This window comes from Narcine bancroftii, chromosome 1, assembly GCF_036971445.1.
Source record: "Narcine bancroftii isolate sNarBan1 chromosome 1, sNarBan1.hap1, whole genome shotgun sequence".
NCBI lineage: Eukaryota > Metazoa > Chordata > Chondrichthyes > Torpediniformes > Narcinidae > Narcine > Narcine bancroftii.
This window is the reverse complement of record NC_091469.1, coordinates 327,975,043-327,993,812: the sequence shown is the minus strand read 5'-3', so window position 1 is coordinate 327,993,812 and position 18,770 is coordinate 327,975,043.

Here is an 18,770-nt window from a genome sequence, read left to right as displayed (position 1 = left end):
AAGAAAAAGAACAGATGAAGTGGAAGAAAGTCAGAAAGCTGTAGAATTAGAAATGAATGAACTAAAAGAAAAGCTGAAAGATAGAGACAAAGAAATTAAAGAGGTACAAGATCAGTTAATTCAAAAAATTGATGTCTTAGAGAATTATAACAAACAAAACAATATAAAAATAGTAGGCGTACAAGAAGGCGTAGAAGGATCAGATATAAAGGGGTTCATAAAAAGATGGATCCCACAAGTCTTGGAAGCAGAAGAACTACAAGATAAAATAGAAATTGAAAGAGCACATTGAACATCGGCACCAAAGCCTTATTCAAACCAAAAACCATGTTCCATAATAATAAAACTACTAAGACACACAACAAGAGAAAAAAAATATTAGAGCGGGCAAAAGATAAAGTAAAAGAAAATAAGCAGCCTCTGGAACATAAAGGACAAAAAATATTTTTCTATCCAGACATCAGCTTCGAGCTCTTAAAGAAACGGAAAGAATTTAACTTGACAAAGCAGATACTATGGAAGAAAGGATATAATTTTAATCTACAACATCCAGCAATATTAAAAGTATTTATTCCAGGGAAAATAAATAAACTGTTCTCAGACCTGAAGGATGCCCAATACTTTGCTGAACAACTGCCGAACAGACAACGAAACAAGAAGTCTTAAAAAAAGACTATCAAAACAATGTAAAGATTAATTGTAAAGATAATGTAAACGTTTGAAAAAGATAAGAAAAAAAAAAGCTTTGTTACATTTTTGAAAAATATATAGTGTTTCTCTGAGGGGGGCTAGGGAGAGGAAAAGAACTACTACTGCAAAATCTGTTGACACTTGCAGTTATTACCGCAACCCAAATAGATAAGGGAATTGTGGTTGTCTGGAAAGGAGTCAAAGACAACCCAATACAGGGGGAACTTTCATTATTTTGGATAGGAATATTTTATGTGTTAATTTTAGTAGGGGTTTCTAGGATAATTTGTTTTTTAACTGTGTTGTCGTGTACTGTAATGTGCAAAAATATTTTTTTTTAAATTGGGAAAAAAGAGATGGAAGAGTTGAGGAGACAAGAGAGAATTGAAAAAAGAAGGGCACATTAAATTTCATGACTGTAAATATTAATGGACTACACAACAAAATTAAAAGGAAGAGGTTACTGACATTACTTAAAAAAAATCGACATTGCTTTTGTGCAAGAAACACACTTAACAGAGATAGAACACAGTAAATTGAAAAGAGACTGGGTAGGCCATGTACTGGCATCATCATACAATTCAAAATCCAGGGGAATAGCTATATTAATCAACAAAAATCTACCAATCAGCATAAAAGAAATAATAACAGATCCCACAGGTAGAATCGTAATGACAAAGTGCCAGATTTATTCTGAATTTTGGAATTTACTAAACATCTATGCACCTAACAATGAAGACCAGCTATTCATGCAAAACATCTTCCTAATGATAACAGATACACAGGGACATATCTTGTTTGGAGAGGATTTCAAATTCAACTTAGACCCAATGTTGGACAATAAAATAAAGTAACTAAATTTACACTAAAAGCAGTGGAGGATATGAAACTAATCGATATATGGAGGAAACAACACCAAGAAGAGAGAGAATATTCACACTTCTCAAATAGACATAAGACTTATTCAAGAATTGACATGTTTTTGTTATCAGCAAAAATCCAAGGAAGAGTTAAAAAATGGAATATAAAGCAAGATTATTATTAGATCACTCTCCCCTGTTATTAACAATTGAATTAGAGGATAATCCACCGGTCATATAGATGGAGACTAAATCCTACACTGTTAAAAAGACAAGATTTCAAAGAATATATTGAACAACAAATTATAATATACTTCAAGATAAATATGGAATCAGTAAAAGATAAATTCATTTTATGGGAGGCAATGAAGGTCTTTATTAGAGGACAAATAATTAGCTATATGACTAAAATTAAAAAGGAATATAATTGGGAAGTAGAACAGTTGGAAAAAGAGATAACAATCATAGAAAAGGAATTAGCGGAAAGAGAAGATACAGAGAAAAAGAGAACTGACAGAGAAAAAAATTAAAATATGAAACATTACAATCATATAAAGTAGAGAAAAATATAAAGAAAACAAATCAAAAATATTATGAACTGGGAGAGAAAACACACAAAATATTGGCCTGGCAACTTAAACTAGAACAAGCTAAAAGAACCATTCTAGCTACAAGAAAAGATGATAACCAGATCACATATAATCCAAATGAAAATTTTAAAAGATTCTATAAACAATTATACCAAACTGAAAAAAAAGAAAAAAAATAACAAAATTGATGAATTTTTATCTAACATTGAACTATCAAATCTACAAATAGAAGAACAAAATTAATTGACAGAACCTTTTAAGACTGAAGAAATACCAGATATATTAATAAAACTACCAAATAATAAAACACCAGGAAGATGGATTCCCTATAGAGTTTTATGAAGTTTTTAAGGATCTATTAATCCCTACCCTCCTAGAAGTAATAAATCAAGTAGAAAAGACCAAAAAATTACCAGAATCATGTAAAACAGCAATAATTACAGTAATCCCAAAAGAGGGGAAAGACCCGCTATTGTCATCTTCATACAGACCGGTATCATTATTGAATACAGATTATAAATTAATAGCAAAATTACTAGCAAACAGACTGAATGATAATGTACCAAAATTAGTAAGGCAAGACCAAACCGGATTTGTTAAAAAAAGATGAGCACCTGATAATGTTTGTAAACGCATTAATTTAATACATGCAGCACAAATAAATAAAATGCCAACAATAGCTGTTACATTAGACGCAGAGAAAGCCTTCGATAAGGTAGAGTGGAACTATTTGTTTAAAGTGTTACAGAAATTTAAACTATCAGAAAAATTTATTAACTACATTAGAGCATTATATAATGGACCATTAGTAAAGTGAAGTTAGCCAGAATCAGACACACACAAAAATAAAGACTGTACAACAGGCTTTAATCCACAAAGACTTCCACAGAGCCAGGCTGGCTATGGCTGCAGCAACTCTGAGTGAGGCCTCGGGAGGCTGGCACAGGCTTATATCCCGGAGGATGATTGACACCCGACCGGGTGGGGCTTGATCCATTCAGGCCGACTGATTGACAGCCGGCCAGGTGTTGTCCTGTCCCCTTACACTCCCGCAGGTACAGAGGCTGCCCCCTGCAGTAGGCTGGTGGTGTACCACCATATTAGTAATAAATGGATATGTATCAGATCACTTTAAATTAAACAGGTCGACAAGACAGGGATGCCCATTATCCCCTTCACTGTTCGTTTTGGTTATTGAATGACTAGCCGAGTTGATAAGGAAGGAAACTATGAAAAAAGGAATAAAAATAAAAGAGAAAGAATATAAAATCAGCCTATTTGCAGATGACATCATAGTATATTTAACAGAACCAGATAAGTCAATAAATAAAACTACATATGAAACTGAAAGAATATGGAGAGATATCAGGGTACAAGATTAACACCAATAAAAGTGAAGTGATGCCAATGAACAAAATTGATTATTCAAAATTTTTTTAAAATATCCTTTTCAAATGGCAATCACAGGTGATACATTACCTTGGTATCAAAATAGATAACAACCTAAAACATTTATACAACTTAAATTATGAACCATTAATTTAAAAAATACAGGAAAATCTAGAAAATTGGAAAGAATTACTGTTAACTGTAATAGGAAGAGTAAACTGTGTTAAGATGAATGTGTTCCCACAAGTGCAATATCTATTTCAAATGTTACCAATCCACCTGACAGAAATTTTTTTTTGCAAAAGTGAAGTAGTAAGGAAATTTTTATGGAAAGGTAAGAAATCAAGAATAGCGTTGGAAAAATTAACATGGAGTTACAAACAAGGACGGTTACAGCTACCAAACTTCAAAAATAACTACAGGGTGGCACAATTAAGGTACTTATCAGATTTTTATCAGAGAGGAGAAAAACCGGACTGGACTAAGATAGAATTAGACAAATTGGGAGAAAATATCCCGGAACACATACTATATAAATGGGATGAAAAATTGGTGCAATATAACAATTCATCAGTACTACATCACATACTCAAATTATGGGAAAAAATACACCTGGGAGAAAAAAAGATAAATTATCAAATACCAAAAATTATATTAACACAAAACCCATTAATCCCCTTTACAATAGACAATATATTTTTCAAGGAATAGGGTAGAAAAGGAATCAAGAAAATAGAAGATTGCTTTTTGGGAAATAATTTATCAACATTTGAGCAGTTAAAAGATAAATATGGAATAACACAAAGTACAATATTTACATATTGCCAATTGAAAACTTACCTAAAAATATATATTGGGAAATAGCTTGAGATTTAACCATATAACCATATAACCACTTACAGCACAGAGCAGGCCAGTTCGGCCCTACTAGTCCATGCCATAACAAATCCCCACCCTGCTAGTCCCACTGACCAGCACCCAGTCCATACCCCTCTAGTCCCCTCCTATCCATGTAACGATCCAGTCATTCCTTAAATGTAACAAATGATCCCGCCTTGACCACGTCTGCCGGAAGCTCATTCCACATCCCCACCACCCTCTGTGTAAAGAAATTTCCCCTCATGTTCCCCTTATAATTTTCCCCCTTCAATTTTAAACCATGTCCTCTAGTTTGAATCTCCCCCTTTCTTAATTGAAAAAGCCTATCCACATTTACTCTGCCTGTCCCTTTTAAAATCTTAAACACCTCTATCAAGTCCCCCCTCAATCTTCTACGCTCCAGAGGAAAAAGCCCTAGTCTGCACAACCTTTCCCTGTAACTCAATCCTTGAAATCCTGTCAACATTCTCGTGAACCTTCTCTGCACTCTCTCTATTTTGTTTATATCTTTCCTATAATTTGGTGATCAAAACTGTACACAGTACTCCAAATTTGGCCTCACCAATGCCTTGTACAATTTCATCATAACCTCCCTACTCTTGAATTCAATACTCCGATTTATGAAGGCCAACATTCCAAATGCCTTCTTCAACACACCATCTACCTGAGTATCAGCCTTAAGGGTACTATTTACCATCACTCCTAAATCCCTTTGTTGCTCTGCGCATCTCAATAGCCTACCATTTAATGCATATGACCTATTTAGATTTGCCTTTCCAAAATGTAACACCTCACACTTATCTGTATTAAATTCCATCAGCCATTTCTCAGCCCACACCTCCAGCCTTCCTAAATCACCTTTTAATCTACGGTAATCTTCCTCACTGTCCACAACACCACCAATCTTTGTATCATCCGCAAACTTGCTTATCCAATTCTCCACCTCTACTTCCACATCGTTAACAAATATAACAAACAATAGTGGACCCAGGACAGATCCCTGAGGAACTCCACTAGTCACCGGCCTCCAATTGGACAAACAATTTTCTACCACTACTCTCTGACACCTCCCATCCAACCATTGCTGTATCCATTTCACTACCTCCTTATTTATACCTAATGCCTCTACCTTTTTTCCTAACCTCCTGTGGAGAACTTTGTCAAAAGCTTTACTAAAGTCTAAATAGACAACATCCACAGCTTTCCCTTCAAAAACCATTTTTGTAACCCTCTCGAAAAACTCTATCAGGTTTGTCAAGCATGATCTACCCCTGACAAAACCATGCTGATTACGCCCTATCAATCCTTGTACCTCCAAATATTTGTAAATACCATCCCTCAGAACACTTTTCATCAACTTACCCACCACAGACGTCAGACTCACGGGCCTATAATTCCCAGGTTTACATTTGGAGCCTTTCTTAAACAGTGGAACCACATGCGCCACCCTCCAATCCTCTGGCACTACCCCTGTGACCAGTGACATCCTAAATATCTCTGTTAATGGCACCACTATCTGTCCACATGCCTCCCTGAGTGTCCTTGGGAATATTTTGTCCGGTCCCGGAGATTTATCCACCTTTATCTTTTTCAACACAGCCATCACTACCTCCTCTGTTATCCTTATATGCTTCATGACCTCCCCACTATTTTTCTTTACTTCAACTGGTTCAATATTTTTTTCCCTAGTGAATACCGAGGATGTTGTTAATGATATGACATAGTGCAAAAAATTTTTAAAAATTAAAAAAAGTGAAAATGGCAGGCAGGGACGAGTGGGGTAACACAAGGCTCAGTGCTAGGACCCCAGTTATTGACAATATATATCAATTACTTAGATGAGGGACTAAGTAAAAACAGCATCTCCAAGTCTGCAGATGACACGAAGCTGGGTGGCAGGATTAGCTGTGTAGAGAATGCTAAGAGGATGCAGGATGACTTGGACAAGTTAAATGAGTGGGCCAAGGCATGGCAGATGCAATATAATGTGGATAAATATGAGGTTATCCACTTTGGAGGCAGGGACAGGAGAGATGATTATTACCTAAATGGTGTCCGATTAGGAAAGGGAGAGATGCAACGAGACCTGGGTGTCACTGTGCACCAGTCATTGAAAGTGGGCATGCAGGTACGGCAGGCAGTTAGGAAAGCGAATGGTATGTTGGCATTCATAGCAAGAGGATTTGAGTACAGGAGCAGACGTTCTATTGCAGCTGTACAGGGCCCAGGTGAGACCACACCTGGAGTATCGTGTACAGTTTTGGTCTCCTTGTCTGAGGAAAAACATCCTTGCCATAGAGGGAATGCAAAGAAGGTTCACTAGATTGATACCAGCGATGGCAGGACTTACATAAGAAGAAAGGCTGGATCAACTAGGCTTATACTCACTGGAATATAGAAGATTGAGGGGGGATGTTATAGAAACATATAAAATTCTTAAGGGATGGACAGACTAGATGCAGGAAGGTTGTTCCCGATGTTGGGGAAGACCAGAACCAGGGGTCACAGTTTAAGGATAAGAGGGAAATCTTTTTGGACTGAGATGAGAAAAAAAATGTTCTCAGAGAGTGGTGAATCTGTGGAATTCTTTGCCACAGGAAGTAGTTGAACCCAGTTCCTTATCTATTTAAGAGGGAGTTAGATTTGGCCCTTGTGTCTAAGCGGATCAGGGGCATGGGGAGAAGGCCCCTGGGTACTGAGTAGACGATTAACCATGATCAAAATGAATGGCGGTGTAGGTTTGAAGGGCCAAATGGCCTACTCCTGCACCTATTCCCTATGTTTCTATCTCATGTCAAGGATTTTTCATACACTCTTGCAGCAGGAATAGGATTGGCCAGGGCAAATACTGTAATTTGTTATTTATTTACAGCATGTTAAAGCCTAATCCCAACCATTTATACCCATGCTGCCCAATTACACCCCAATTAACCTACAACCCTCTACATTTTGGAGGGTGAAAGGAAACCAGAGCACCCGGGAAAAAACCCATGCAGACACGGGGAGAAGATACAAACTCCTTACAGACAGTGCGGGATTCAAACCAGGGTCCCTGGCATTGTAATAGAGCAGCGTTAACCTCTAAGCTAACTGTGCCACCCCCTTCCCTCATCCCTGCAAGCTTTTGATAATGAGAATAAGTTTATCACCATACACATAAGTGCAACGTCCAGATGCACTGAAATTCTTACTTGCTGCAGCCAAGCAGGTACATACATTACACTAGCTACAGTAGTATGTATCAAATCATCATGGCATGGCAAGAGGTAATAAATATAAAGGAGCAACAGATAAATAAACATGGACAATTTTACAAGCATTTTGAAAATGGGCATTGTTAGTGCTTCCACAATGTCTCAATTCAGGACAATACACATAACTTAATGTGTTAAAGATTATCTCTTAATTTTCCCCTTGTAATTTAGTGATTCCACCCTTCCACCACCCCCCCCCCCCCGTCTCTGAGGAGAAGTTGCCTTCACAACGATAACTTTGCGATCTATATGGAGAATACCAAGTTTTGGAGTAAAGAAGTCAGTGTAATTGCCTTTGACAGTCCCTACAGAATGTAGAAATATCTATAATATCGTTGGCCCCATTGAGATCCTAATCCAAAACTGTTCAAATTCTGATCACTCGCCTCCTTGCTAAAACAAATCATCTGCACGTCTTCAATGTGGACTCCATAAACAGCACCAGATAAAAGTGATATGATTTTAAATTGGTACTTCAGTGATTCAGCTGTCTGAGCTCATCGCCACTGGAGTCTCAGGTGTACCATTCACACACAGCAATGCAGAGGGCCGAACAGGTGTTTAACAGTTGTGTACATAGCAATTAGGCATAAAATTCACGCATTTACAAATTCCCCTCAGCAGAAGGGCCAGCCCCAAAATAACCGCTTCAAGCGCAGGATAATCGGTGACGGGCTCTGTACACAAAACGGCCGCCAGCTGAGCTGTTACTGGCGTAGATGAGGATCATCGACACCTGACAGCTGTGTTCTCCCAGCATCACTGGAAAGTGAAATGGAGAGATTGCCTCAATAACATCCAGCAGGAGGGGAAGGGGATTGGGACTGAGATGGATAGGAAGTTCATCTGAAGTAATTTTATATAGCAGATGTATAAAAGACACAAAAATACTACACAGATCTGTGTAATACATCCTACTGGATGTAATTGAGGCAATCTCTCCATTTCACTTCCCAGTGATGCTGGGAGAACACAGCATGCACAGTAACACACACATACACACATACACACACACATACATGCCACACACATACACATACACATGACTCACCATGAAGTTGTGGAAAAGAGGAGATTGGTGAACAGAATGAGGGAAGAGAACAGTCTCCAGAATTTCATTGCCCTCAGGGTACACATACTAAGGAGTTTTGCCTGCTCCATGTTTTACATGTGTGCACCCAGCTTATGAAAGGCAGTTGAGTCTGGCACTTCTAGTCATTTGGACACTCACCCAATGTGTGCTGAGTCAATGAACTTGTACCTATTTCTTGGCACCACAAATGCAGGAAACTTATTCTTGCAAATAAATAAATTGAGGACATGGGTTGCGCAAGAAAGGGGGAAAGATTAGGGGGAACCTCCATCACGTAGAGAGTAGTGGGAGTGTGGAATGCCTCCAGAATTGCTCCTTCCTGCTCAGGTACAAACAAAGCTGCTGAGGGATGAGTGCCAGGGGATAACGAAAGTGATAGGCTGCAGTGTGTGAGGAGGAACTCACCCCTGGGTTAGACAGGCTGTCTGAATCCTTGTAAGCTGTAAGCTCCCAATCACGCAGCAGGCATACTTTTCAGCATAGGGAGTCTGAAAAATGGTCACTCATCCTAGAGGTTAAAAAGTACCAGTACACAAGGAAAGAGCAGAACAGGACCAACATTTCCCTTTGAAACTTCTCACTCTAAACTGAGGACCTGAGTTACAGGGAAAGTTTCAAAAGGTTAAGAGTTTATTCCCTGGAGCATTGAAGAACGAGGGGAGATTTGATAGATGTTTATAAAATCATGATGGGTCTTTCTTTGGCTTGGCTTCGCGGACGAAGATTTAAGGAGGGGGTAAAAGTCCACGTCAGCTGCAGGCTCGTTTGTGGCTGACAAGTCCAATGCGGGACAGGCAGACACGGTTGCAGCGGCTGCAGGGGAAAATTGGTTGGTTGGGGTTGGGTGTTGGGTTTTTCCTCCTTTGCCTTTTGTCAGTGAGGTGGGCTCTGCGGTCTTCTTCAAAGGAGGTTGCTGCCCGCCAAACTGTGAGGCGCCAAGATGCACGGTTTGAGGCGATATCAGCCTACTGGCGGTGGTCAATGTGGCAGGCACCAAGAGATTTCTTTAAGCAGTCCTTGTACCTTTTCTTTTGTGCACCTCTGTCACGGTGGCCAGTGGAGAGCTCGCCATATAACACGATCTTGGGAAGGCGATGGTCCTCCATTTTGGAGACGTGACCCACCCAGCGCAGTTGGATCTTCAGCAGCGTGGACTCGATGCTGTCGACCTCTGCCACCTCGAGTACTTCGACGTTAGGGATGAAAGCGCTCCAATGGATGTTGAGGATGGAGCGGAGACAACGCTGGTGGAAGCGTTCTAGGAGCCGTAGATGATGGGTACAGATAGAGTAAATGCAAGTTAGATGAAATAAAAACCTGAGGACATGGGTTAAAGGTGAAAGGGGAGAAGTTGAGGGAACTTCACAAAGAGAGTGAGCTGCCACCTGAACGTGGGCTAAATTTTAACCTAACAAAAATTTGGACAGGTACATGGATGGGAGGGTATGGAAGGATATGGAATAGGTGCAGGTCAGTGGAACAAGGCAGAATAGTTCAGCACAGAGTAGAGGGCCAACCAGCCAGTTTTCTGTGTTGTGATGTTCTCTGGTTCTATTGTTCTAACCTTTCTAATATACCTATGTGAATTTAATAAGAAGGGGTTGATATCTCCTACAATTAATTTTATAGCTGTTAATAAGTTAATGGAATTAGTTTTAATATTCTTCCATTACAATTCCTTCTCACCGTCTCTTCCAAGTTATTGTAAGACATATACTGCCATCAAGGAGAATGGTGCAGGAGTACAACAATGGTCAACATAAAGCATTTGGAGGTCAGGTGTCAGAGCGGGTTATCAAGATGGAGGCATGGTTGGCATAATGGTTAGCAGAACACTGTAACAGGGCCAGCGATCGGGACTGAGGTTAAAATCCTGCACTGTCTTTAAAGAGTTTGTATGTTCTCCCCATGTCTGTGTGGTTTTCCCCAGAGGATCTAGTTTCCTCCCACCCATTTTAAATGTCCCAGGGGTGTATGTTAATTGGGCGTAAATTGCTGGCATGGGCTCATGGACCGAAGTGGCCTGTTTCCACGCTGTATGCCTAAATATTTTTTAAACTAAAAAAAACAACCACTTTATGGGCTTGTAAATAGTTCAAAAACGTCATTCATGGAGAAGCTGCAGAATGGGACAAAGAGTACATTCTCAGAATGAAGAACAAGCTGTTGCTTACAGTGTAAAGGAGCACAAGTGACAGAAGGTTCTTTGGCATGGCATATGGAGTCCATGTGTTTTCCTTGGAACTCTGACTCATTGCTGAGAAATGCTGTACGGAATAGTGTAGAATGTTGCGTGGTTTGGCATGAAAGAAGCATATCACAGAACCATAGAACATTACAGCACCGAAACAAGTTAATTAGCTCTTCTAGTCTGTACAAACTATTTTTATGTCTAGTCCCACTGACCTGCACCCAGACCATATCCCTCCATACCCCTCCCATCCAAGGTTCTGTCCAAATTCTTTTGTTAAATCTCAAAATTGAGCCCGCATTTACCAATTCAGCTGGCAGCTCGGTTAACACTCTGCGTAAAGAAGTTCCCCTTAATATTCCCCCTAATTTTTTCCCCTTTCACCCTCCATACTTTCAATTTAGTTCTTTGATTTATTTGCAAGAATAAGATTCCATTTGTGTGACTGAGTATTAGGTTCAAGCTCATTGACTCAGCACACAAACTGAGTGAGTGTCCAAGTGACTCAACTCCCCTTCATAAACTGGGTGTGCCCTTCACCTGCATCTGGAACATGGAGCTGACAAAGCTCATTAACACCTGAACCCTGAGGGCAGTGAGTGGAAAGAGGAACTTTTCTCACATTTCAAGACAATGGAAAGAGGAAGACAAAGGAGAAGCTGCTGCTGTAACTGACTGGTCACAGAGATAGGGTGGCCTGACACCGAGAGACAGGAAGTGGTTCGCTAAGAAGTACAGCATTCCTTGAAATAAGACAGCACGGTTAGTGTGGTGCGCTGTTAGCCAGAATCAGACACACACAAGGTAAAGACTGTTCAACAGGCTTTAATCCACAAAGGCTTCCACAGAGCCAGGCTGGCTGTAGCTGCAGCAACTCTGAGTGAGGCCTCGGGAGGCCGACGCAGGCTTATATCCCGGAGGGTGATTGACACCCGACCGGGTGGGGCTTGATCCATTCAGGCCAACTGATTGACAGCCGGCCAGGTGTTGTCCTGTTCCCTTACACTCCTGCAGGTACAGAGGTTGCCCCCTGCAGTAGGCCGGTGGTGTACCACCACAGTTAGCATTTGCAACACTATTGCAACACCAGCGATCTGGGTTTGACCCAGCACTGTTTGTAAAAAGTTCATTCATTCTCTTGCATGGTTTCCTCTGGGTGCTCCAGTTTCCTCAACCCTCCAAAAATGTATGGGGTTTGTAAATTAATTGGTGTATTTGAGTGGAACCAACTTGTGGGCCAAAAGGGCCTGTTTCTCGGCTATATGTCTAAATTTAAATTAGAGACAAAGCATTCATGAGATGTGATACGCAGTATCAATGACTCCAAAGGCTGAGTGAGGAACATTAGGCTTTAATATACATTAGATTTCAGCTGGCCCAACTCCATGTGCTCGAATGAATAGAAGGGAGCAGGGAGGTTGACCTTTATGGCCAGGTCACAGGGGGAGGAATTACATGGGGTCAAGTCATCAGTAGGCAGGCCAGCCACTTATGTACAGAGCAGCAGCAGTATATACATATCACTACATTCATCCCCTCTTTAAAAACACAAGACCCAGTCCTAGATGTTCAGCCAGTCAGGTGGCTTCCTCTGCCTCCCGTGACCTGTGCAGCTCCGCCAGGGTATACTGGTCAGCTCCGTTGCTGGTCAGGTGTCTTGAGGTGGGGGGAGCAAGGCTGTTGCTATAGGGGGTAGGGTCTGGATTTGTCTGGGGGTGGTCGTGGCGGTCGGCTTGGCAGGACGAGGGTCCTGCGCATGTTGTGTGGGTGCCTGTAGCAAATCGCTGTAGGAGCCGATGTGGTGGCCAGGGCTGGAAGTAGGTGGGTGTCTCTGGCACGCGCCAGATCCCAGACAGGAACTGTGTCCTTATGGCCACTTATGTACAGAGCAGCAGCAGTATATACATATAATGGGAAAATGGGAAACATTCTGTAAGTACTTGACCTCAATGAAGTTATTGTCACAAAGTCTAAGGGATTTATTGGTCCATGATTCAAGGTTCTTTGATTGTCATGAATATGTTGTACTGAACATGTAATATTACATGAAATTGCATTCTGCCTGATGTAAGACAAAGAGTCACCATTAAGGTCTCCCAACACCCCCTTACAGTAAGAAAGAAAGAGGATTATTTGAAGAATTTTGAGATATGGGTTGAGGGAACATGCAAAAACAAAAGTGAAGCAATACCTGATCTTTTACCTCTCCCCTTTCCCACCTTTCAGAGTCTCAGTGTTTCCAAGTGAAGCTATTCTGCAGGAATTCCTTGTTTCCATTCACCTGCTACCTCAGTTCTCCACTCACCTCTACTGGCCGATAGCCACTTGCACTGGGTCAACAAGGCCAACACAAGCCCGAGTAACAAAACTTCGGCTTTCATCTGGCCTTGCTGCTGCTTTCCAAATTCAATGTTGAATTCCTCACAGCAGAACAATAGAGCAAAGAAATATTGCCCTTCAACCTTGAGGAAGTGGTAAAAAATCAATGATGACATCAAAATAAAATGATGTTAAAGTTACTGAATATCAGAACCCAAGCCCAAAGCCAGTTGAATGTGTCTCACCCTCAGGAAGAGTGTGGAAGAGTTTAGAGAGACTGCGGCCATTGATAGGTGAACAGACAATGAGCTTCAAGACCAGGTTAGACAAAACTGTGCTGGATTAACTCAGCAGGTCTCGCAGCGTCCAAAGGAGGTAAAGATCTATACCCAACATCTTGGGACTGAGCCCTGAAGAGCTCAGGCCCAAAACGCTGGTTATGCATTTTTTACCTACAATGGATGTCTCAAGACCTGCTGAGTTAATCCAGCATTTCGGTGTTTTTAGCCAAAAAAGTGCAGTCAATTAAGCCAAAACAGAGAAAAAACAATGACATCCAGATCTGGGTGAGTCAATTACCTGCCAAGTCATCTGATGGATTTTGTACTGGAATGGACATGTTGTTGGATTGGAAATTGGTGTTCAAGTTTTATTACTGCTTTAATTAAGAGACAGCTTAACTTTCATGGACACAAACGTCTCTGAATTTTTTGAATCTAAATGTTAAATTTTACATTTTAATTCTTTATATTTTATTTTTATTTCCCTAGATGCTCCGGTTTCCTCCCACCATTCAAACCGTACAGAGGTTGTAGGAGGTAGTAGGTTAATTAGGGTATTTGGGTGGCACAGGCTCACGAGTGAGAAGGGCCTGCTAAAATTCTATGTCTAAATTTAAAATTTAAATTTAGAGCATGGTTGAAGCTGATTCTGGCCATTTAACAAGAGCCGCCCAATTACACACAAATTAACCTGCAAACCTATGCGTTTTAGATGATGGGAGGAAACCGGAGCCCCTGGGGAAACCCCACACAGACATGGGGAGAAAGTACAAACTCCTTACAGACAGTGCCGGATATGAACCTTGGTCACTGGTGCTATAACTGCTGCACTAACTGTGATATTCATAAAGGAAGCATGTAAGAGATGTATCCCCATGTAGTGCAATCTCATCATGGATAATGCATAAAGGTTCAAAAAAAAGTTCAAAGATTCCTTTTGTTTTCACATAATAATGTATTAAATATACATGATACACTTCAACTTTTGTCTGGCGTTTAAAAAAAAGAACTGCCATGATCATTGCCCAGCAATCCTAACAGTAAGAGAAAGAGAACCGAAAAAGTGTGCCTTCAGAAACGTTAGTTATGTATCTTTATCTTTGCTAGATGCACTGTTTGATCTGATGATTTTGTCCAGCATTGTGTTTTTGTTTTTCCCTTCAGTCACTGAGTGCCTGTGGATTTGCCTCCAGTGCTCCTGCAGCATCTGAATCGGCACAGACTCCAGTTCATGCCATCAGCAGCCCGAGCTCCAGATCCAAACCTCTGACACAATGAGGAAGCCTTCAGCACCCAAGACCCTTCAAGTATATTACAATCAGGGACTATTGCCAAGATGGAGAAAGAACATATTACAGGCTTGTCTGTAGCCAATAATTCACACAGAATCTACTGGATGTAACAGTGTAGTGTATCAAATGCAGAGATAAGCCATTGCTGACAGTTTAATATAACACCCCAAAAAATTATTTCATGAATTAAACCACTGTAAAATGGAATGTAATTAATTCCTTAGATTCACTAAAGTACAAATAGGCATTTCCAAAAGTTTTCAAAATCATCCTGCAAAGACATAACGTTGGATTGGTTCAAGTACAAATTTTTCAAGAATACTATCATGGCTGGGAGTCACGTGATGGAGTAGTGGCCGGACGGTGAACTCCAGCCCTCTCCAGAAAAGTCGGGAAAAACAAGAGAAAATACAAAGGCACAGAAATACAAGTTAAAGAAAAGTGAGTATAAAGGTGGAAAGAAGATGGAGACAAAAGGAGAAAAATCAAAATCAACGGAAAGAAGAGAGGAAGAGAAGACAACGGAGGAAAAAGGTGAAGGCCTTACCTGTCCGAAGAGGCCCGCTGTGGAGAGAGGAGCCCACTACCTCAGGTCGGTAGAAAAAGAACTACAACAATGGCTCACAGAGCCGAGTAAAAGTGCGCAACCGCGCATGCGCGAGGAGTCGCGCATGCGCGATGCGCATGAAAAAAAACACACCGACGGGAGGGGGGACCAGCTGGGGAGTCGATCTCCACAGCCGGCAACGACAGCTGCAGAACATCTGCAGCAAGAAGAAACCACAGAAGACAATGGAAACAAGAAAGAAGAGGAGGAAAGGGCACCAAAGAAACAACAGATGGCCAACCCAGAGGAAGAAGAAGAGGAAGAATACAGTGAAATAGATAAAGGGAAAGGCAAGGTAAAGGATATACTTGCTCTTGTTAGAGGATACATGGAGTCATTTAAAGAATGGCAAACACAGGAATTCAATGATTTAAGAAGAAGAATAAACAACACAGAAAAGAAAATAAATAAAATGGATATGACCTTAGCAGAAATGGGGGAAAAAATGGACAAGATGGAAGAACGGGCAATAGCAGCAGAAATGGAGGTAGAAGACTTAAAAAAGAAATTGGAGGAATCTAATAAAAAAACTAAAGAGACACAAGAATTACTAGCCCAAAAAATAGATATAATGGAAAATTATAACAGAAGAAATAACATAAAGATAGTGGGCCTTAAGGAAGATGAAGAAGGCAAGAATATGAGGGAGTTTATAAAAGAATGGATCCCTAAGGCCCTAGGATGTCCAGAACTACAGCAAGAAATGGAAATAGAAAGGGCACATAGAGCATTGGCCCCTAAACCACAACCACAACAAAAACCAAGATCTATTGTAGTAAAATTCCTAAGATACACTACAAGAGAACAGGTACTGGAGAAGACAATGGAAAAAGTAAGAGAGGGCAACAAACCACTGGAGTATAAAGGGCAAAAAATCTTCATTTATCCAGATATAAGCTTTGAACTCCTAAAGAAGAGAAAAGAGTTCAATACAGCAAAAGCGATTTTATGGAAGAAAGGATATAAATTTACACTGAAGCATCCTGCGGTATTGAAAATATTTATTCCAGGACAACAAAACAGACTGTTCTCGGATCCAGAAGAAGCACGAAAATTTGCAGAACAATTACAAAAATAGACTGAGGGATGAAGACGGGTAATGAGAGTAAAAATGATCATGATTGATATGTATGTGGGTAAAGACAAAAATAGACTGAGGGATGAAGACGGGTAATGAGGGTAAAAATGACCACGATTGATATTTATGCGGGTAAAGAGGTATAAGAGTGAATAGAGACAATGGGCATACGTGAAAGTATCTGTAATTAGAGGAAAACATAGATAGTATAGACAAGAATTAATAAGGGAAGGTAATGGAATAGAGAGAATAAGGAGGGAATTAAAAGAGTGACCTTTGTGACATATGAAAAGTGAAATCTTTTCTGGGGGGGGCTGGGTGGGGGAAAAGAGCGGTCACTGCAAAATCAGTTGACGCTTGCGAGTGGATTCGCAAATCCAAATGGAGAGGGGAGATGTGGTTGTCCGACAAGGGATAAAGGACAACTCAGGAGGGGAAGGGGAGATTGGGGATAAAGAAGATAAAAATAGGAGAATAAGGAAAATGTTGGATGTTGTAGGAATGTTGTCTGGTAAAGAGTTGAAAATAAGAAAACAGAAATGGAAAAGGAGGAAAGGTAATGATGGAAAAACGGAAAGAGAAGATAAACAAAATATAAAATGGCTACGCTGAACTATATGACTTTAAATATTAATGGAATACATAACCAAATTAAAAGGAAGAAACTACTAAATTTACTGAAAAAGGAAAAAATAGATATAGCATTTGTCCAAGAAACACACTTAACTGAATTGGAGCACAAGAAATTAAAGAGAGATTGGGTAGGACATGTAACAGCAGCATCGTATAATTCAAAAGCAAGAGGAGTGGCTATATTAATTAGCAAAAATGTGCCATTTAAAATAGAAGAGGAAATAATAGATCCAGCAGGGAGATATGTTATGATAAAATGTCAGATATATTCGGAGCTTTGGAATCTACTTAATATATATTCACCTAACGAAGAAGATCAAAAGTTTATGCAAGATATCTTTTTGAAGGTAGCTAATACGCAAGGGAACATACTAATAGGAGGGGATTTCAATCTGAATTTGGATCCAAATATGGATAAAACGGGGAAAAAAATTAACAGGAAGAACAAAGTAACCAAATTTATAATTAAATCAATGCAAGAAATGAAACTTGTGGACATATGGAGGAAACAAAACCCAAAAGAAAAGGAATACTCATACTACTCGACTAGACATAAAACATACTCAAGAATAGACCTATTTTTGTTATCAGCTAGTATGCAGGATAGAGTAAGAAAAACAGAATATAAAGCGAGAATGCTATCGGACCATTCACCCTTAATACTGACAGTAAAGCTAGAGGACATCCCTCCAAGAATGTATAGATGGAGATTAAACCCCATGCTACTTAAAAGACAGGATTTTAGAGAATTTATTGAAAAACAATTAAAAATGTACTTTGAAGTAAATACGGAATCAGTGGAAGATAAGTTTATACTATGGGACGCAATGAAAGCATTCATTAGAGGACAAATAATAAGTTATGCAACCAAGATGAAGAAGGACTATAATCAGGAAACAGAGCAGTTGGAAAGGGAAATAATAAACATAGAAAAAAAATTAGCAATAAAGGAAGATACAACCAAAAGAAGAGAATTGGCGGATAAAAAAATAAAATATGAAACATTACAAACATATAAGGTGGAGAAGAATATAATGAAGACAAAACAGAAATATTATGAACTCGGTGAAAAAACACACAAAATCTTAGCATGGCAGCTTAAGACAGAGCAAACTAAGAAAATGGTATTGGCAACAAGGAAAAAAGACAAACAAATTACATATAATCCAAAAGAAATTAAGGAAAACTTCAGAGAATTCTATGAACAATTATACCGAACTGAAAACGAAGGGAAAGAAGGGAAAATAGATGAATTTTTGACTAAAATTGAACTACCAAAACTACAAATAGAGGAACAAAATAAATTAACAGAACCATTTGGAACAGTAGAAATACAAGAGATAATAAAAAATTTACCAAATAATAAGACACCAGGAGAGGATGGACTCCCAATAGAATTCTACAAAACATTTAAAGATCTAATAATACCGCCCCTCCTGGATGTAATCAACCAGATTGATGAGACACAAAACTTACCAGATTCATGTAAAACAGCAATAATTACAGTGATACTAAAACAAGGGAAAGATCCACTCTCACCAGCGTCATATAGACCAATATCTCTGCTAAACACAGATTATAAGATAATAGCTAAGCTATTAGCAAACAGATTAG